Below are 22,113 nucleotides of genomic sequence, written 5' to 3'. Positions count from 1 at the left end.
ACTAGAAATTCAATTCAATTTTTAAACAAAATACAATAATTCTCAGATGATCTATTTATCATACATAAAGTATATACGTTTACATATTCATGCACAATTTCACATGGCGTTTACGTATGCGTGCATGCATACATATACAACTGCACATAGCAGACAATTTCAAGTTCAAGTTTGTTTCAAGGGAGACGTTAACGTAGGCGCTTTACTAAATAAATTTACATATGTAAATATATGTATGCACATGTAATACATGTGAACCTAAATTAAGAATTCAAATTCACCAAGTAAAGTTTATTTGCGAGTAGAGTAGCGCGAAAGCGTCGCCATTGAAAGAATAATGAAATCGTCATACATTCATACATACGTACATACATATGTTCTCGGCAGTGAAGCAACGTGATTTTCCTAATAATCAATATCTGACAATAAAATTACATTTATGTTTTTTTATCAGTTTAATTGCCTTTGTTACTACAACAAAAATTACATTATTTGTAAAAAAGGGAAAAAATCACCTTTTTATTTTCACAATATGTACTGTTATTGTTGTTGTTGTAGCAGCAATACAAGCTCTGTAAGTGTAGTGTATCTATATATCACACTATTAGTGTGCTTTTTTGGAGTGATAGAAATTCCTAGAGGGATAAATTGTTAACTCATTGCTTTCTAAGGTTGCAAACACAGTGCACGGCTGAGACGAAGACGAAGATGAAGACGAAGCTGAAGAGAAATTGCTTGCGTTGCGAATAAGCGAATAGGTTGCGCTTTTGTTATGTTAGTCGCAAGGTGGATTTAATAAGGTGACAGCATTCACCCACCTGAACTTTTCGCCGTAGGTATGGCTTACGTCAAAATAATATGCTTTGTTTGTATGTATTGGTATCTTTACATTCGTATGTTTACATTTGCTTGCTGATTTTGACATGATGCTTGCACCAAATGCAACAACAAATACATGTAGGGTTTTACTTATATGTGTTTGCTGTCTTCTTCTCTTCTTCTTCTTAATTGGCGCTATAACCGCTTACGCGATTTTGGCCGAGTTTAGCAAAGCGCGCCAGTCGTTTCTTTCTCGTGCTAACCTGCGCCAGTTGGACACACCAAGTGAAGCCAAGTCCTTCTCCACCTGATCTTTCCAACGCAGAGGAGGCCTTCCTCTTCCTCTGCTACCACCAGCTGGTACCGCATCGAATACTTTCAAAGCCGGAGCGTTTGTATCCATTCGGACGACATGACCCAGCCAACGTAGCCGCTGGATCTTTATTCGCTGCGCTATGTCTATGTCGTCGTAAAGCTCATACAGCTCATCGTTCCATCGTCTGCGATATTCGCCGTTGCCAACGTGCAAAGGTCCAAAAATCTTACGCAGAATCTTTCTCTCGAACACTCCAAGCGTCGCTTCATCGGATGTTGTCATCGTCCAAGCTTCTGCGCCATACGTTAGGACGGGCATGATGAGAGTCTTGTAGAGTGTTAGTTTTGTTCGTCGAGAGAGGACTTTACTGCTCAGTTGCCTACTTAGTCCAAAGTAGCACTTGTTGGCAAGAGAGATTCTACGTTGGATTTCAAGGCTGACATTGTTATCGGTGTTAATGCTGGTTCCTAAATAGACGAAGTCTTTTACAACCTCGAAATTATAACTGTCTACAGTGACGTGGGTGCCGATACGCGAGTGCGCCGACTGTTTGTTTGAAGACAGGAGGTACTTCGTTTTGTCCTCGTTCACCACCAGACCCATTCGCTTTGCCTCTTTGTCCAGTTTGGAGAAGGCAGAACTAACAGCGCGGTTGTTAAGGCCGATGATGTCAGTATCATCGGCATACGCCAGTAATTGTACGCTCTTATAAAAAATTGTGCCTGAGCGATTAAGTTCTGCGGTTCGTACGATGCTCTCCAACATCAGGTTAAAGAAGTCACACGACAGCGAGTCACCCTGTCTGAAACCTCGTTTGGTATCAAACGGCTCGGAGAGGTCCTTCCCAATTCTGACGGCGCTGCTGGTGTTGAGCAACGTCATCTTACAGAGCCGTACTAGTTTTGCGGGGATACCAAACTCAGACATCGCGGCATACAGGTAACTCCTTTCCGTACTGTCGAATGCAGCTTTGAAGTCGACGAAAAGATGGTGTGTGTCGATTCTCCTTTCATGGGTCTTTTCCAAGATTTGGCGTATTGAGAATATTTGGTCGATGGTAGACTTTCCAGGTCTGAAGCCACACTGATAAGGTCCAATCAGTTGGTTGACGGTGGGCTTCAGCCTTTCACACAATACGCTCGCTAGAACCTTATAGGCGATATTTAGAAGACTAATCCCGCGGTAATTGGCACAAATTGCAGGATCGCCCTTCTTATGGATTGGGCAGAGCACACTTAAATTCCAATCGGCAGGCATGCTTTCATCCGACCATATTTTGCATAGGAGCTGATGCATGCACCTTACCAGCTCCTCGCCGCCATGTTTGAATAGCTCACCCGGCAGTCCGTCGGCGCCCGCGGCTTTGTTGTTCTTTAGCCGCGTTATCGCTATTCTCACCTCGTCATGATCGGGTAACGGAACGACAATTCCGTCGTCAACGATTGGGGTATCGGGATCTTCACTTTCTCGGTGACATGCGCAGCTGTCACTGTTTAATAAGTTCGAGAAGTGTTCCCTCCATAATTTAAGATTGCTCTGTACGTCAATCACCAGTTCGCCGTCTTTGTTCTTACAGGAAAACGCCCCGGTCTTAAAACCTTCTGTAAGCCGCCGAACTTTCTGGTAGAATTTTCGGGCGTTGTTCCTGTTGGCCAGCATCTCAAGCTCTTCGCACTCACGTATTTCGGCCTCTCGTTTCTTCTTTCGGATAATACGTCTCTCTTCCTTTTTCAGCTCTTTATAGCGATCCCACATGGCTCGCGTTGCGCCCGATCGCAGCGTGGCTCTATAGGCGGCATCCTTTTTTTCTGCGGCAGCATGACATTCCTCGTCGTACCAATTGTTTTTTCGGGCTCGCCGGAATCCGATTTCTTCTTCGGCGGCGGTACGTAGAGAACGAGAAATGTTGCTCCATTGTTCGTGGATGCCGGTTTGTTGGGCAGTACTCTCTGAGAGCAGGAGTGAGAGTCGAGTGGCGAATCTTCTGGCTGTCTGTTGTGATTGCAGCTTTTCGATGTCGAACATTCTTTGCGTAGGTAGATGCACGTTTTTTGCTGCACAGAGGCGTGTGCGCAGTTTGGCTGCAATAAGGTAGTGATCCGAGTCGATGTTGGGCCCTCGGATCGTACGTACATCTAATACACTAGAAGCGTGTCTTCCATCTATCACAACATGATCGATCTGGTTTCGTGTTTTTCGATCAGGAGACAGCCAGGTGGCTTGGTGAATCTTCTTATGCTGGAATCTGGTGCTGCAGACTACCATGTTTCGGGCCCCGGCGAAGTCGATCAGCCTCTGTCCGTTACCGGATGTTTCGTTGTGCAGGCTGAATTTTCCGACTGTGGGACCAAAAATTCCCTCCTTGCCCACCCTGGCGTTGAAGTCGCCAAGCACGATTTTTATGTCGTGGCGGGGGCAGCGCTCATAGGAGCGTTCCAGGCGCTCATAGAAAGAATCTTTGGTCGCATCGTCCTTCTCTTCCGTCGGGGCGTGGGCGCAAATTAGCGATATGTTAAAAAAACGGGCTTTGATGCGGATTGTTGCGAGACGCTCGTCCACCGGAGTGAACGACAGTACTTGGCGACGAAGTCTCTCTCCCACAACAAATCCGACACCGAATTTGCGCTCCTTTACATGGCAGCTGTAGTAGACGTCGCAAGGTCCTATGGTTTTCTTACCTTGCCCCGTCCATCGCATCTCTTGGATGGCAGTGATGTCAGCCTTTACTCTCACAAGGACATCAACCAGCCGGGCAGAGGCACCTTCCCCATTAAGGGACCGGACATTCCAGGTGCATGCCCTCAAATCATATTCCTTATTTCGTTTGCAGGGGTCGTCATCAGTATAGGGAGGTCTCATCCGAGGCTTTTTCAAACTTTTCATTGGGGGGGATTTTTAAGTGGCGGGTCCCAAACCCAACGCACAACCAGCTATCCTGGAATGTTTCGCCTTCTCACGTTAGCTCACTCCCGAACGGGTGTTCGGAAGCTACCCAGAGGATACGTGGGCTAATCCCGGCCGTTGTGAGCTGCTTGAACCATATGCAGAAGAATCGTCCTGGCCATTCCCAAGTGAATGGCGATCAGTAACTTTCCCCACTTGCGTGGACTTCTACACATGGAACCATCCTCCTGTGTTTGCTGTCACCTGTAATAAATTCGCCTTGGTTAGTCGCAATGGATTGCTCATCAGATGATGACCTACTGATTGAGCAAAGCTTATATTTTAAATTAAAACGTATAAAAGTAAATAAAAAAGTACACCCTATAAATTTGGGAAGAGAAGCATTTGGTGAATTTCATCATTTGTATTATGAACTGCGCCAGGATGAAAATAAATTTTTGGAATATACCAGAATGACACTTAGCACAATTGATTATATTCTATTTAAAATTGAGCCACTTATTATTAAAAATTGGACTAATTTTAATAAAACGCCAATTATATGTGCTGAAAGGCTAATTGTGACGTTAAGGTAAAAAATAATTTAAAATATATTTAGTTGTATGCCTTTTATTGATTATTACTTCTCATTTAATTACTTGTTTATCGACTGTCTTAACTTAATTAACGTGCCAAAGCATAGACAGAACAAACAAACAAAAACCACGGTAACTAGCAAGCGATTCGTCTTCAAATTCAGTACAGCAGCGTTTAAAGCTGATTGCTTGCGTTTCGTCTTCATCTTCATATTCGTCTTCGTCACAGCGCGCACTATGCGTACGAGCGAGCGAATTCATACGATTTGTTCTGCACTGTTTTTCGTCTTCAGCTTCGTCTTCATCTTCGTCTTCGTCTCAGCGTGCACTGTGTTTGCAACCTAATGGCTATTTAAGTACCCATGCACCAAAATATGAACTTACATGCACAAATCCAAAATAACATATGAACGATTCCACAACAAGTGATCTAAGTATTTTGAACTGAAAATTGGTTTATTTTTTCTGAAAATTGGTTTATTTGTAGGCTTGAGTAGGATAAGAAGTAAACAGAAAACACGTTGAAAACAATCTAATAATTTTGAGATTTATTCAATGCTTTAAAATTTGGTGTGGAGTTCAAAGTCAAATATTTTCGGTTTTGGTTGAATTTTGGTAAATCAAATAAAAGTCTTAAACATTTTTTTATTTTATTTTTTAGAATAAATTATACTTAAAAACAAAAGTTTTGAAAAATTTTAATTTTTTTGTTCAAAATATTTGAGAAAGTTTTTTTGTCATTTCTAAAAAACACCACTTTCTAGGATTGCTGAGCACAGACTCAGCTATTACCGAAAAAATTTAAATAATCTTTTTTAAGTACATACATATATAAGTATTTTGTACAATTTTTTTGCGATTTCTGAAAAACACAACTTTCAAGGTTCACGAAATTTGGGGGAAAAATATACTTTTTTTAAGTGCATTTTATCGTACAAATTGGGATTTTTTTTGTTATTTCTGAAAAACACCACTTTCAAGGATTACTGTGCATAGTCTCAGGAATTACCTAAAAAATTCCAAAAATTTTGAAGAAAAAAAAATTGTTTGGAAACAATGTTTTTTAAATATATTTTATCCTTTATTTTTATATTTGGTTAGAGTTTTTCTTTTTATATATGGATATGTATTTTATCCTAAAAACTAAAAAAAATTTAAATTTATAAAAATGCTAAAAAGAACAGAAGTTATATGACTTTAAAAAACTCCACAGCAAAATTTTCAATATTGAAAAATTCCAAGAAATATGAATTTTTTCAGTATTTTCTTATTACGTATACTCAAGCCTACAAATAAACCAATTTGTTTTGTGGGTTTATCGGATCCATAAACAATTTTTTGTTTTATGATCATTAGATTCTTAGAGTGCTTTGCGTCGATTTGTATTATCTTTGTTATAAGTTATCTAAATTTTCAAAGCAGTATGATTTCAAATTGAATGTTTATGACATTCCAATTTTATGAAAAAAATAAAAGTCAATTTTAGACAAAATTTCACGTGACTGTCATTCAGACAAAGAAATCGTATCGCGATTATTGTATTGCAAAAGTCAAGGATCTTAGAATCATCTCAAGTGGTCAGAACCGGACGTTCGCGCTTTGTTCGTAAATATTGTGCGGGAGTGGATTCGCCGGAATTTCTTGAGGAAGCAGAAAGTCATGGCTAAAGAGCTACAGATGCCCTTTAAATACATGTTATGATTAACTTATGACGACTACATGAAGGTTGTTGGTAGGTGGATTGACCATATTTTAACACCGCTCAAAGTGATGAAAAAATTGACCGATGGGGAAAGTTTTACTAAACAAAATGAAAAAAAAAAAAACATGCCAGAATATAGCAAGAAGCGAAATATACTGGATCAAAAATTGTAAAAATAACTTATGTTTGACTAAATAGAAGACCAAAAAAGTATTTATCATCCAGCAAACTGGCTGGCCGAAGGCTTATCATCAGCAGAAATAAGCGCTGGAATAGCCACTATGCGTTGTTCTCTATCAATAAGGGTGCCTATTAAATTCTTCAACACGCTTTCCAAAACATCTTCTTGGTACACTTCGGTTCCGATATTTATGCACTTTTCGAAAAAAAGAAGACTATGGGGTACTTCCCCCCAAACCATACCTTTGAATTATTTGGAGCTGGAATACATAATTCACTTCCAGTGATAATGTGATCTTCTTCATTCCGGTGCTAAAGGTTCACAATGACTTTAGTGGAGAAAAGCACGAAGTTGCGGGCTGTGAAAAAGTCGCTGGCCAATATCGAACAATCATCAGCAAATAAGACCAAGCAAATTCCCTCTGGTTGCTCAAGGAGCTTCGAGATATTTTTGATATTTTTGTTCGTCATGCACCGTTGTAATCACGGGAAATTACACAAAAGCGTAGCGCATAGAAATTTAAAAGTCCACTACCGAAATGGTGGACATTTTACGGAGGCAGTTTGAAATTTTGTTATCTTGCATCGGGACAATGTGAGTATACAACCAATATTATATGAATAGTTTTGCCTTTTTTTTTTTGCTGGACAAGTTGAAAGACGAGACACAACGTCTCATTCATGAAATTGATCAGACACTTTGTTATAATGCTAAAGCGGGGACCATTTATGGGATTTGTGTTCCTTACATAACCTCAATCTCAGCACTCTTTACTACAATAAAAATATCAGAACATTTTAAATAGAAACAGCGTTTTTTACAAATTTCAAAATAGTCAAACTTGGATTAATTTTTTGATTTTTGTAAAAACACAAACACTTTCAAATAAAAATGGGTACGAAAGCAAATGTGCAATGCAATTAAGTTAAATAGTTATTCCTCTACTGCTCTTTCCAATTAATAAATATTTATGTAGAATTTATTAATATTCAACAAATATGCCACTTAGTGGGATTTACCAAGGAATGCCGGGCATAAATAAATAAATATACGAACCATTAATAATGATCTGAGTACTTTGCTAAGTACTTTAATACAAAACAAAAAAATGCTATAGCATACGATAAAGATGTACTTGATTTCGTAACGAGTGGAAGATAAAGAGGGTGTCAATATCGAACACGGAGCAAGCACCAATCATAGTGCACCCTGCTACCTTAGCGCCCAGTTTTTTGAGTGGGCTCAAGTGGTTTTCAAGGCCTTTCAATGAATAAATATAAAAAATTCTGACAGCGTTGAGGGTTGGACAATTATAAATGACTTAAGAAAATCTCCGGTACATAGCACGCAAACTCCTAATATTTTTTTTCCACAAGACACCGGTTATGGGTGGTCAATTTAGATCATCGTCGTATTAGCCGCCGTAGTCGAATGGGTTGGTGCGTGCCTACCATTTCTCGTGTTCGAGACGAAGGTCACGAAATACTAAATAATAGAAAAAGTAGCACAAATATTTTCCGATTTATTGTAGAGTTGCCAATGCACTGAAACCCATTAAAACTACCAACACTGGTAAAATTTGTCGCTTTCAAATTTACGTAAAATTTGGTTTATTCGAAAGAGCAAACATTTTTTACGTAACACGAGCTGAGACAGCTGGCTTCGCAGTAGCAAAGTTCTCCAAGGCCTTGGTGACAGTTTCTGGCTCTACCTTACGAATGGCTTGCTCGATATTTGCCTTACGAGCCTAAATCGCTAGTGGATTGTTCTCATAACAGCGGTCTTGCACGATACTCATACAAAAGGTGGCCAAATGGCATCGCCTAGCCGACTCTATTACTGAACTTGGCATCGGTGCAAAAGATCGGTTGTGGCAAAGATTATGTAAATCGTTTATCATGCCTCTGTTACACTCACCGTTGACCGAAATCGCGCTCTGGGCAGTATTTTCAAAGAAAAATAGGTAAATGATGCCACCGCTCTGAAACTCGCAACAAACTGTAATTCACTTGTTAACATAGCTGACGAGAGAAAATGCGCTTTGTTCGAAAATATGATTTTGACTTCTTTTCACTAAATGCGTCCTTCGGGCTCCACAACATCGACTCTGGCAAAAAGTTTGCAATGTTGTTGTTGTAGCAGGATAAACATTCCCCATGCATATACGAGGAATGTTGCTGAAGTGACAGTCCTTGGCCGGCTATATGTAAGTCCTGGTCGTTCCGGGTTGCAATATTTCCCAACGCTGTTCAAGCGTAATGCTGAAAACAGTGACCGACCTACGCAATCCCTTACCGCAGCCCCTACCGAGCACAAAAACTCATCCCGTGAGAACAACTGCGTTCTTTTAATTACATATTTACACAGTACATCGGTTTGTGTGTGAATGTGTTTGGTTGTATCTACACAATGTTGCCATTGATATTTTTGCTTACACACTTTTTCACACATCCGCGTTATCAGTTACAATTTTTCATTGTTTAATAAACCAAAGCCAAAAACCAACAAATGCAAATAGTTCATTTATCTATAATTAACATTATTCAACAGTGTTTTTAAGTTATTTTAATAAAAATTATAATTTTTCTAAGTTTATTTTGTAAATGATTTCGAAATGTACTGCTTGGCAACACTGTGTGGTGAGAGAGCACTCAGCTGACAGGGTTCTACGGGAATTTTCAAATATCGTGAAATAAAATCTACGATACGGAAGGAAGGAATCTTTCATTTACATGGGGTTCTCATTAGTTTGATCGTAACAGCTGACAGGGGACTGCGTTTACGTCGTTCACTGTTTTCAGCATAAAGCGGTTCATTTTCTTCCTCTGAGATATGATACTGTTTATTATCCAGACTTCCAATGGGAAAGAGCGTCACGGCCCAAATAACATATGATTAAAAAAACCACTATATGGACCACCCTTTTCCTAAAATATATACAAAAAATGTAACCTTGAGTATTCACTTATGGTTTTTTTTTAAGAAACATTTGTGGTGTGGTCTAACAACTTTGGTTTTTCAATTTGATCGGTGAAGAAAATATTTTATTTACATTAGAAACTATCGGCTGGCCATTGAAAATAGTAAACAATGGATTGATTACAATCTCAAGAGATAAAGGAAGGCATCAAAGATTGGTCCAATGCACGCTTACTTTGCTTCGACAACTACAACGACAGCAAATAGAAATGCACTGAAATGTATGAAAGTCGACCAAATTGCAGGTTTGATTGTTCTATTTGACAGCGCTTTGTCTACTTTTGAAGGAACATCTCTTAGATACATACATATGTATCCATGTATGTGAGTATTCACATGTGACTTTATTTGCACTCTAAAAATTTACAATCACCTTTCTGAAATTATCAACCGAGTGTAAGTAAACTAAACGAGTTTTATAACAATTACGAATTTATAGCGCCCATAGAAGCGCGTGAAAACAATAAATTTGCTTCACTTTGCAGTGCAAAGTACTCTTTCTATTTATGGTCTCAGTCATAGACGTGTCTAAAGTTTATTATGAAGTTGTGACTTTAATTTGCTACTAATTTGGAACCCTTGATAAAAAATAATAATTCACTTAAATATTAAAAATTAATAATATCCATGTACGAGTATGTATGTTTGTAATGCTATTCCATTTCAATATTTGTTGTATCATCGAAATGGTGACTAAATATTTTAAATATGAAAGAAAAAGGAAAAAAAAAAAACGAAATATTATTTAAAGGTTCAAATTAATTGTAAGGTCAATGTGTGCTGTGCGCTTTAAATGAATAAACACGAATCGACAAGGGTGGCGCTGGTGCCATGTACGAATTTCGTTGTTTTTGTTTTTGTTTTTATACATTCCTTGCATTTGCGTACTTTACACGTACATAATGGTGTACATTAGAGAGGACCGCATTTTACTTGAAAAGATTAAAACGAGAATGTTACGAAATCACAAAATGAAAAAAAAAATATTTACTGTGAATGTCACGTAAATTATTTGTAAACGCAGGGCACCAACCACAGAATACGTATTAATTTTTTTAGAATTTTCATTTTTAGAATAGGCATTATCACATTTAATACCAGTAGTAGGCTGACATATTCTTAATTAAGACTCTTCAAAAATGTTTGAGAATAAAAAAAAAATACATTTATTCTTTCTCTGTATATACACTATGGAGCAAAAGTGAGCACAAAAAATATATTTAAAAAGATTCAGCAGAAATTTTAGTACCGCTTTTAAGTCTTTAGCATTATTTATTTTTTATATTACTATACTTAGGTGTAGGAACTTGATAACATTATACTTATAAACTTAACATATTCTATATTATTAATTAATAAAAACCAAAAAAGGACATGTGTTCAGTTTTGCACTCGCTTCGAAATTCAAATTTAAATATACATACATAGTTAAAATTTTAATAACTCGTTATTCCTCCTTTTGCCTTTATTGTTGCACTCACTCGTTTCGGCATGCTTGCTATTAAGTTTTGACACATTTCTACCGGTATTTCGTCCCAACTTATTTGAACTCTTTCCCACAGTTCGTGAATGCTATTTGGAGCCTCATCAAAGTTACCTAACCGTCGTTTCACTATAGACCACAAGTTTTCTGTAGGATTGAGGTCAGGGCTTTGAGATGGCCACTCAATGGTCTCGTAATTCTGGGTTTTTAGAAAATTTCGGACGAGCTTTGAGGAATGCTTGGGGTCATTGTCCTGTTGGATAATTACTTAATTCTCTGGAAATTCCATTTGACCCAAAGCTACCGGCATATTTTCGTACAGAACTTGATGATACACCTCTTTCGTCATGATTCCTCTAATAAGCTCTAACGGTCCTACTCCGAAATAGGAAAAACATCCCCAGACCATCAGTGATCCGTCACCATATTTAACCGTTTCTATTACCTGATGACTCTGGGTGGCTCTTCCTGTGTCAGACCAAAAATATCGTATGCCATCTGAGTTAATCCGATTAATTTTGCATTCATCAGACCATATCACTCGTTTCCAGTCTTCTATAGTCTAATGCTAATGAGCTAAGGCAAATATCATTCGAGGCTTTCTGTTTTTGACAGAAAGTTTTGGCTTTTTGGGCTTTTTGGCGGCAAAACATCCAACTTTTTTTAGTGCCCGACGCGCGGTCCAAGCAGTAGCCTTATTTCCTATGCTTTCAGCAGCTTTTTTTGGTGTTTTGGTTTTTCCAGCCATTAAACTTCTGGCTCTGTGCCTTGCATCTTGGTCAGATAGGATACGAGGGCGGCCATTTTTTGCACTTGGCCCTTTAAAATTTTTATTTTTTTTAATTTTCATCACCATAGCTTGAGATATCCGTAGCTCAGAAGCAATTTGTCTCGTTGATTTGCCTTCTAAAATTAATTCTCCAGCTTTTACCACTTTTTCATTATTAATTTTTCGCATTTTTCACAAAACATAAATTTTACTCACAAAATGAACCTTAACGAATGAAAACCACAACGCAATAGAAAAATAAAGGCAGTAACGAATACAAATCTATCGAAATAAATAAACTTGTTATTGTTATTAACGGTTAACTTCCAAATCATAAGGGGAAATAGAGTGAGGGCAAAAGTGATTACATGTTTCTCTTAAATGCTCGCTGCTTGCAAATTCTGCTGTTATACTAATATATAATTGTTGTTTTTGTTTCCTAGTATTTTTGTAACACACTAATGCCAAAAAAGGTGGTACCAGTTTTAATAAAAAACCATGCATAGCGCTGAAATTGATTATAATCCAGCTGAATTGTAATTTTGTGATTACTTTTGCTCCATAGTGTAATATTATGATTAATTTATATTGGCTAGAAGGAAGTGACAGCGCTTAAAGAAAGTAATGAAAACGAGCGATATTTTACCAAAACAATTTTTTCAATACACGCTAACGAAATTAAAAAAAAAATTATAAATATGTAAGTTACCGTACAAATTTGTTGTTTTGGCTTATTTGTGGGGGTTAAGTTGAATTTTAAGCTTGAATTTTATAGCAACTATTTCTGTGGCACATTTTATTTATTTATTTTTTATTTCATTCCAAAAAACAACATAATACAAATTACTTAGAGGTATTAACCCTTTGCAATTGGCAAGTTTCTGATGGGAGTGCTAGCTAGTCGGAGGAAATTTAGCTTCTCGGAGTTACTTTTCGCTTAGTGATTTATATGGATATTACAAAACACTGAATTCATTGAAACTGATTTGTGGTACTTAGTACAATAGTACAACTTTCTACTGAACTCAGCTCTACTGAGACCACAAATATTTCCTTTCCGCTTAATGACATCTTGCCGCCAGACTGGCGGCACCGACTTTTACGATAACAGCAAAGGGTTAATTATAAGTTAAGATATAGAAAAAAAGTAAAAAAGGAGAGAGGTATCTTTAGACAATAAGAAATCTGGTAAGACAGAATTCGAGATCTCGTTAAATTCGTGAAGAGACGAGTCAAAGGGGCATTTCTGGTACAAATAGTAATAAACTTGTCTAAATATGTATATAAAAGGGATAGTACTTGTGTAACCGCTATATCCCTCTGTTATGAGTATTTTTTCCCCCTCCACACAAAAAGACAACTAAGGTCCATCTATAGAGGAATTAGAGTCTTGAAATGTTCGCTGTAATTTTTTACAAAGAAATGCTTAAATTATCAAATATCTAAAATTTAAAGATCACGTAGTTTCCTATGCCGATTTATGATAGGAACGTACAAAAGGGCAAAATCCCCTTTAAAATATTCAGACGTAAACTTTCAAATCGCCGATATTTTTTTGTTTGTTGCTCCTTTACCAGTATTCGTAGCCGGTACCTCGTTATTTTGGAAAAAGGTCGGTTTTGTCGTACAGTGTCATGTTCAAGATGTAGTTTATATATGTAGCTTGTCAGCAATTTTAAGGGTTTATGAAGAATTCATGCAGCTAACCTGTTTTTTATTCGTTCATCCACTGTTGAAATCATGATATTGTCTATACATACATGCGCATGTGCAAAAGAGATTTCGTGAATGAAAATTTGAAAAACAAGAATCTAATCGTAAAAACGAAAATAACCAAACAAACAAACTTTCAAAATTTTGACAGCTGTCAGAATTTTTTTCAGTAATTCTTTAAAAAAATGTGTTCTAACAAAAGTCTACTACTTAAACCTTAAGCCCAATGTAGAGAAAATTGCCAGTTGTGTAATTGTAGCTTAAGATATATCAGAAAGCCTCCAGAAAAATACTACATATGAATCCGTATATAAATTTGTGCTCTAGTGCGTCTTAAAGTTATCCTGCAAATGAATGGCAAAAACCATTTCATTCAACTAATCGTTTGATTTTAACTATTTGAAAAGAAAAAAAATTTAAGAAGTAAAAAATGCATGTTTCTTGAGATTTTAAGGCTCTGCTGCATCCGAACTTGATTATTTCTACCTTCTGCTCAAATATGAACGAGACGTTATCAATAAAACGGTCCGCGGATGACATATGACAAAAATACATTTTTTGTTTTTTGGTAGGACTGTTATAAGCTTACATGGCAAATTTCAGCGTGATATGTCACATAGTTTCTTTTCTGGGCTGCTGTAAGTAGCACAGAAAACAAAATATGTGACATATCACGCTGAAATTTGCCATGTAAGCTTATAACAGTCCTACCAAAAAACAAAAAATTTATTTCTGTCATATGTCATCCGCGGACCGTTTTATTGATAACGTCTCGTTCATATTTGAGCAGAAGGTATAAACAAATAAAAATACGTTCAGGAAGTGAAGAAGAAATTTTACTCCCGATTTCGGAAATATTATTTTATTTTGTTTTTATTTTTTTTTTCAAATAAAGTTGTGACTTCAAATAGAAAGCTTTGGAGGCCGATTCGACCTAATGTACATATTAGTTGTTAGTATGTGCCCATGTGTGTGTACATTTGTATGAATGTACACGAAAGATGCGCGAAACCACGCACACAGCCAACCCAACATGCGAAAAACAAACAGAAATATGTATGTATGTACCAACCCAGGTGTGCTTGTACTCGAATATTTGTACATACTTATGTAAGTATGTTAAGTACATAAGCACATAAGTACAATTGTGCGGAAGACCTTGTTGGCATGCGATTTCGAATTGTAGTATCTAATTCTTGATTATTGTTCTTTCGAATTTTCACGCCACACCTCAATTTCACAATAACAAAAGCAAGGTAGAGCACAGCAATATTTTTGAATACAAATTTCTTATACACCAAAAAGGACTATATCCGAACAGATCAGAGAGAATGAGGCCAAGCATCGTATTTATTGTGCAACGGCTGTTGCTGTTGGCTATTGGCTATTAGCGATTGGCGATCGCTTTCAGCGCAGCCACAGGTTTATTTCAAGTTCAACGCACGCCTATCAAAAATAGATCGGGTCAGATTCGTTGCTGAACTACGTACATATAATGTGCATATACATATGTATGTATATATGTGTACGAGCGCAAATCGATGCAGATGGCGGCACACATATCGATATGTGTACAGTTCAGTGCAAAATATTAATGGTAATGATACGCAAAGCTAAAATTTAAATGAATTTCAAGTTTATTTAATTCTTTTAAATTTCATTTGGCCATTTCAATACAGTTTAAACCGGTACTTAAGCTTTCGGTTGCAGGCAGCTCGCCCTTAAGCAATAGCATCACATGAATAGTCTTGAGCAATAGGATCCTTAATATATGCGTTCAATGGGAAAGTGTAAAAATTAAGATATAATCCGTTTGTTGAAAATATAGACTCGTTCGGAAAACAGTATCAGACGAGTGAGAACGGGAATAGGGGGTTTCTTGACTAAATTCACAGCCACAGCATAGGCAACAAGCGTTTTCTACATTTATATTGTTTTTCCATTCATTTTTGCCCCACTTTTATTGCAATAGGTATATGTATATTTGGCATCGATGGAATCTCAAACAGAGACTTCCCCGCTTTTCTGATATATTTACACCAAAGTTTATTTCAAATTTAATTTGTTTTGATGAATTAACTTAATTTTATTAAGTTTCTGCTTTGCGCTTCGTTGGAAGGAATCAATTTTCATGCATTTTCGAAACTTTAAGTATCTCCGCGGTTTTTTATAAGATTTCGATGCAGTCTTAGATATTTTGCGAGTCATACTAACAGAAACAAAATTGAAGCCATTGAATCTAAACTTTAATTATAAATATTAATTTGCGTTTTTATGTTTCCAAAAAACTTTTTACTATCATCAAATCGTTGTTCGGGCTAAACCAAGCTGAAAATCGCACAAATCACCCTCCAATCCAATATATATTTGTATAGTATAGAGCCAGTATATTATTCTGGGTTCTATTTTCCTCCCAATCGTACAACGCTGTCGTTGCTTTGTCCACTAGTTTCCTATCCAGCACTCATCGCCAATCCCTAGAACATAAGGACACTAGTCCACCTTCCTAGATGGAAAGAGCTTCGCTACTCTAAGTGTGTTCCTCGCTATGGATATTTGTTTAAGAACAGGTGTCTTCAGTCTTTCTCTAAAGAGTATCAGACACGTAGGCGACCGCCGTAGTCGAATGGGTTAGTGCGTGACTACCATTCGGAATTCAGAGAGAGAACGTCGGTTCGAATCTCGGTGGAAGATCAAAATTAAGAAAAAGTTTTTTCTAATAGCGGTCGCCTCCCGGCAGGCAATGGCAAGCCTCCGAGTGTATTTCTGCCATGGAAAAGCTCCTCATAAAAATATCTGCCGTTCGAAGTCGGCTTGAAACTGTAGGTTCCTCCATTTGTAGAACAACATCAAGTCGCACACCACAACTTAGGAGGAGGAGCTTGGCCAAACACCCAAAAGAGGGTGTACGCGCCAATTATATATGTATATACATATTAGATACGTTTTCGCTCGATTTACTCATATCTTCGATTCTTACACCAAGGGGGCCATGTGTTGAGATACCTTTGTAGAAAATTGTACGCACATAATTATACATTTCTTAAGCTTACGATCTGTCAAGTTCAAAATCCGAGATCAACGATCATTTTTGCTTACATACATACACACATATATATACAAATGCAAGCAAATCTTTTTTTAGCTGTGGTTACAATCACAGCGGATATGAATCACAACTAGCGATTTATTTCTTCATTACTTATAAGTTAAAAAACACTTCAGTAAACACACTATCAGATTTTTTTTCTGCACTTGCGTATATGTACATAGGTATATCACATATACATGCATACAATTGTATCATTGCGTGACTCAGCCAGCATGTGCCGGTACGTAAACATTCACATGATAAGAAATCTCTCTTTTGAAATCTATTCGTAACTTAAACTGCTTCTTTTACTGCTCTTGCTTTGTTAACCTCTTATCAAATCCGAGACAATACAAAACTGGTAGGAGTTTCAGTAAGTACATTTCCTAGAATGATTGGCACTGTTGCTGGCGTTTTCTTTATCGTATTCCTGTCATTGTTCATTTAATCAAATTTTGTTATTTAACAAGCGCTGCGTATACTAATTAGTATAAATATTTTTTAAGAAAGGAATCCCAAAATAAAAAAGAAATATGTCCACATACGTACATATTCATATAAGCATGCATTTATTTTTACGTACGTATGTGGTATAGGTGAATACATATTTAATTTTATTGCATACTCACTGTATTATGTTGATGTTACAGTCTTGGGCAAAAGTTTAAGACTACTGCACTTTATCTAACCTTCATAAAGATTAGAAAAGAAAATTTTTATATTCAAAATGCAAAACTAACACATGAAAACAACGGCTGTAAGGCTTTAATATGTTATGCAGCGGTTTCCAATAAGGGCGAGTCGAAATAGAATAAAATATGTACGTGAGGTGTAAGGAAATGACATGGTTGAAATGCCTGTCAGGGCTTCGCACGATGGCACAGATCTGAGAAAGGTAATTTTCAACGACTCTGCTGCATAATAAGGCTGTATTTTAATAGTGGTCTGGGATATTTTGAATTTGAGTACATCGACTTATGGGGTTATACGCAGTTATGAAGCAAATAAAAGACGGGTTGTCAAGGATTTATCCTGAAGAAACTTCAGAATATTTTAATTTGAAAATTTTTGGCGGTTATAAAAGCATCCTTCAAGAACGTAACAAAATTTTTTATTTATGAAAATGTTGATTATAGAGCGCGCTGCAGGCGATTTCTGGAACCTCCTTTAAAAAAAGACGATTTACGGTGTACATCGTAACTCAGGATTGGATTATCTGAAATCAAAAAACCAAACAAATTTTGTTAATATATTAGATTATCTAGTAATTAATCGTTCGGCTAATCAAAATAGTGAATTTTCACAAAATGGCAGCTTTTAAAAGAAATGATTTCGATTTTTACGTTAAAATTTGGCCGTAAATTGATTATAAAATGGAAAATAAGTATCAGATTTACAAAAGGAACGATTAATTACTAGAAAATGTATCTTTAAAGATTGAGTTAAAACGGTTGACCGATCAAACAAGCCGTTTTCGAGATATCGTGTACACCGACTTGAAAAATGCCGTTTTGAAAAAAACACGTTTAAAGTATCAATACCTACCTTAAAACGTGCCGAGGCATCTCTACATATTTAGGTATAACTCCGAAAGTATTGCTTAGATCTACTTCAAATTTCGTGCGTATACTTTTGAATATATGTACATTACAAAAATGCAATAAAAAAAATCGATTTTTTTGAAAGTCATAACTGCGTATAACCCCTTATTGGAACAGAGGGATGAGCGCACGAACTTGGTGACTAATTCATGTCACAACCAAACGCGCAAATGATGCATAATAAGGTTTTATAACTTGTACTGAAATATATTGTAATTTGAGGCCGAATAAAAAAAACAACAGATTTGATAAGCGTTACCAAAGCCATTGCACAGATCCATAACTAAAAATATTCTAAGCTGGTCGTCAAAAAATGCCCATAGCTGAGATCGTCTGATTCCAAAACAGTATTTTATGTAACATGGTTGCATAAAAACTTAAAAAATTTCATAGAAAATCGTTTCAAAAAGTCTATAAAATGTAGGTATTTCTCAATAAAAATCATTATTATGGAATATATAAGATATACAAAAAATATTTGATATTGTAAATTTTCCAAGTCAAACATATTATTTTGTATATTTTTTTGTTGATATTCTCTTGTTTTTAATGTTACCATAAAAATTTTGACATAGCAACCCCGTTAACACGCTCAAGCAAAAATACCAAGCACTTAACCTGGGTGCCTGTCAAATGGCCCAAAATAGGAAGAGTGATTTTACTTGTAATTTTGTACAATGACCAAAGCACTCTCTGTTAATATTCTTCTTTTCGCCAAGAGGTGAAGCAAATGGTACAATTGAATATACATACATATGTATGTACGTAGGCAACGCGGGAAGAAAGCTGACTTAAATTAAGGTAAGGTAAGGCAGTGCGGCCTAATGAGCTATAGCCATACTCTCTAGCGGCGAATCTTACTAGATAACTTTGTTGTTGCTTTCGCATGCAAATTTTTCGTAAAGTTAATCGAGCATAGAGATAGCGAGCGGAGAAATGGCGAATAGAGGTCTATTGAAGTAGTTAATCAAATTTAGGAAAAAAACTTTAGCTTCTTAATAATTTTGGGTCTGCATAAGAATTCAACCTTAATTTTAATTACAGTTTCTTAATTGTATTATTTAAAATACATCTCTTTTGCTTTTAAATACTATTTAATTCTATGAGAAATAGCATGGAACTCGTTTTGGATGCTCACTTTTTTATACATATAACTTTTATGGATCAGATTTATGGTCTGTTGTAGGCAAGCCCCTGGTCTGGTGTTAGAAATCGGTCCAATTACTACTTCAATAAAAGCAAAACTTATCCAAAAATTCTTACACATTAAAGGCTGTCAGTCTCTAGAGTCTATTGATTTTGACACTCATCTAATTTTTTATGAAATTCAGATTTTTTTTTTGCAAATTTATTTAGGATCAAATATGTGGTTAAAAATTTTTTGAAATTTTGGTATTCTAAATTAAACATTTTTGATTCAAATTCATGTGGTCTTAAAGTTTTGCGTAAGACTGTATTTATATACCTATATACTCGTATGCAGATGCTTTGATGCGGGCAAGTTTGTATGATTGCTTGGTAAATAGTCTGGCTGACAAGCATTTAGGTGGAAAGTTATTTACATCACGATAACATTTTTATATCTTAGTAGCAGATAAGCATATCCAGCGTAAACTATAGGCATTTACATACGAATATGTACACAGATACGAGTAAATGTCAGTAGATGTTTATTAAAACTTTTATGATAATCGGGCGCGGATGTAGTTTCTCATTGAGTGGGGCAACTTTAAGGCACAACTAGCAATTTAAAATCATATAAAGAATGAGATTTTGTACAAAATATTGGGAATGTCAAGAAAATTGGGTAAATAATTGCCAAACTTGTGTATTAAACGCGAATATCTCCTGAAACATGTGTGAATCGTGTTTCTTAGATCTATAGCGTATTTCTAGCTGCACATTCGCTTATGCTTAGTTTCATTATTTTGATATCGTAGCTTGGCTAAACACTTCATAAAGGGTGTAACACCCAATTATGTATATGTATATATATAATGTGATTATTGACTAATCACTTAAAAAAGCTAATGATATCATGAAAAAATTGGGCACAGTTGGCGTATAAGTAGTCATTTTATCTATACAAAAGAAGTTCGGTGTATGGGAAACCATAAGTACATATATTTTAGTGAAAATGGCCCGAATTCCTATCCGTGAAGCCTCGCTGAATGTAATTGCACCCACTTGCGGCTGGTTACACCCAATATTAATGTAAAATTTAACACAGTTAATTAATATAAGTTAGAAGGTTATAACCAACAAACTGTATATACTATATAGGCTTGCGTGTAGTGTTCATAAGCACCTGTTCGGAGATAGGCTCCCCGGCATGGATAATCGATTTCTTCAATAAATAAACAAACAAACAAGTGTATTCGCGTTCTCTAACATTTTTATGATGCCCAAGATAAGTTGGAAAAATTAAAAAGTTTATATAACAATCGCAATAGTAATAAACGAAGCCACACCGTTCAAATGTGAATAGAAATAATTAAACACGAGAACGCCGAGTAGAGAGTTCTACAGCGACAGAAGCAGCAAAGTAGGTAGTGAAGTGCTGTCAGCGGCACCCCTTGAGGTGAGGTAGATGGCAGGCAGTTAGAGTAACACACTTTGATAGTTTTGCACTACGCTTTGCCGTGAACGAAAAACCAATATGTATGTTATATGAATTCCCGATGAGCTAATAAATGTAATATACATACGTTTTGATATGTCCACAGTTAAGTGATATATTCGTTCTAAATATCTTCGTTAGAGTGGTTGTTTTCTTTTGTTATAGACAATTTCCACAAACATAAAACACCGCCATTTATGATATGCTTACAAAAATTTACTAGATTTTATACGCCGTACACAGATTCAAACACGACGGACGAACCACAAATAATATTATTACATACAACTAAATTAGTGCAAACCTTATCACTGTTGGAACACCGTCCAATATCTCGATTGCTATGAAGTTTTTCTGTCAAAGATAAAAAAACGTTTCCTTATTCCGTATCAGCAACAACGATTAGTATTAGACTTCAGTCGTAGCAGCATGTTGCCTACCAGGTAATTGAACTACAATTTTTTCACACTTTTTTATGCTAGCAAATATAGTTGCGGAAAACACTAGAAATAGGTTTTGGTAGTGGACAGAAACACTAAAAGACGGCTAACAGTTTTTAGGCTCTCGAACTAATAGGCCACCGCCAACCGAACAATCGATTTTTCGTTCACCGCCCCAGAATAAGTATTGAAGTGCGGGTAGACTGACCGACAAGCACCAGAAAACGGCCACTGGTAGCAGCAGTCAGAGCACAAGCTGAAGAAACAGAAGCGGCATATGCACACACACCCTTGAAATTTTTCCGCCGATAATTTGCCGCACCTCGCACTCTTCCGACAGTTTCACTTTCGTAATTTCTTATAAATATTTTGCACAGCGTAATCTCGCTTATTTATGCTTCATGTACCCGTGATGCGGTGTTCAAATTATTTATTGTTTTTTGTTTTATCTAGAACTATAGAAATCCGCGCACGGAAAACACTACATCCAAGAGAGACGCGACTGTTTGACGGTTTGACGTTTGCCAATTGCATTATGTGCCCTTTGACGTTTCATTTACGGATGCATTGTAGTGCTGCCAGTATGTTCGATTTTGTCGCGTTGCCAACTATGTACTTTTGCATGGTTGCTCTGCTCTGGCGAAAAAGTATTTAGAGTATCGGACATAAGAAAATATATAAACGAACTCATTATTCTCTAAGTTTAAAATAAGTTAACATATAAATGGAGTAACCATTAGTTAATTTAGATTTATAAATTAATATTACATGAGCTTATAATTTTGAAAGTGGTTTGAGTCTTATATTTCCTGTTACGAGATAATTAAGAGTTTGCATTTTGCATTTAAAATGAATGAATTAAAAATATTTTTCTATGAGTGAATTAAAAATATTTTCTGTTAAGATATGCATATACTTTT

At 36.3% G+C, this 22,113-nt stretch overlaps 1 protein-coding gene across 2 annotated transcripts in view; it reads right to left on the bottom strand.

Moving 5' to 3' along the window:
- LOC128858402 (beta-1,4-mannosyltransferase egh) overlaps positions 1 to 21,718 on the bottom strand; it is a 44,858-nt gene extending 23,140 nt beyond the window's left edge. The window contains exon 1 of one of the 2 annotated variants that reach the window (XM_054094659.1): positions 21,058 to 21,718. The gene's annotated coding sequence lies outside the window, so the exon portion shown is untranslated. Of the gene's footprint in view, positions 1 to 20,841; positions 20,940 to 21,057 lie in introns of those variants that run through there. The other variant, XM_054094660.1, reaches the window with a different exon arrangement.
- Positions 21,719 to 22,113: the final 395 nt, after the last annotated feature.

Source organism: Anastrepha ludens, chromosome 3 (assembly GCF_028408465.1).
Source record: "Anastrepha ludens isolate Willacy chromosome 3, idAnaLude1.1, whole genome shotgun sequence".
Taxonomy (NCBI): domain Eukaryota; kingdom Metazoa; phylum Arthropoda; class Insecta; order Diptera; family Tephritidae; genus Anastrepha; species Anastrepha ludens.
Note: the sequence above shows the minus strand (reverse complement) of the source record. Positions and strands in the feature narration are given on the sequence as shown.